The 647-nt window shown below is 69.2% G+C and overlaps 1 protein-coding gene across 1 annotated transcript in view; it reads right to left on the bottom strand.

Annotated features, from left to right (window-relative positions):
• The window catches only part of MSANTD4 (Myb/SANT DNA binding domain containing 4 with coiled-coils), an 8,353-nt gene extending 7,930 nt beyond the window's left edge, over nt 1-423 (bottom strand). The window contains exon 1 of the mRNA XM_014464415.2: nt 377-423. The gene's annotated coding sequence lies outside the window, so the exon portion shown is untranslated. The remainder of the gene's footprint in view (nt 1-376) is intronic.
• Nucleotides 424-647: the final 224 nt, after the last annotated feature.

Below are 647 nucleotides of genomic sequence, written 5' to 3'. Positions count from 1 at the left end.
CAGGAGGCCTCGGGGAGCGGGAAGTCGCTTCCTGTCTCGGTCACAGGGCTTGGGCTGCAATCTGTGGAGGACCGGGGCACCCAGGGAAAACAGACTAGCTGGCTTTTCTCAATTAAGTCCCCTAATCGCCGCCCGTAAACTTCTGCAGCCTCGCTGGTTCCAGCAGCAGCCCGGGCCCGCCCCGCCCTCCGGGTCGGGCTGCAGCCACGACCGGTGCTTCTCCCCGGCGTCGTAGTCCCGCTACGCCGCAGAGCCCGGGCAGAGCCGGCCGCGGGGCAACCCAGCCGCCTGCCGCTGACCCCGCGGGCACCTTCCCCACTGCGAGGGCTCCAACCGTCCGCGGAGCTGCCGCCTCCCCCGGGTCGGAGCCACACACCTGCGACCCCGAGACACCTCCGCCCCGCCGCTTCTCAGGGGGCTAGGAAAAAAGATGCTTCATTGATTCCCCGCCCCCCTGCTTCGCCCGCCCCCTTACCACCACCCATTGGCTGGTGCGGCTGCCACTCGTTGGGTGCGGCTCGTCCATTGGCCCTGAGGGTCCGGCCTTTCTGGCTGACGGCCCGCCCCGGGTCTGGCCTCACAATGGGAGACGGGTCCCAAACCGGTTCCGGGTTAGTGCCCTGGAATCCCTCCCCCGTGACTCGCGG

This window comes from Myotis lucifugus, unplaced genomic scaffold (genome assembly GCF_000147115.1).
Source record: "Myotis lucifugus unplaced genomic scaffold, Myoluc2.0 scaffold_248, whole genome shotgun sequence".
NCBI classification, from domain to species: Eukaryota; Metazoa; Chordata; class Mammalia; order Chiroptera; family Vespertilionidae; genus Myotis; species Myotis lucifugus.
This window is presented reverse-complemented; position numbering and strand designations above follow the sequence as displayed.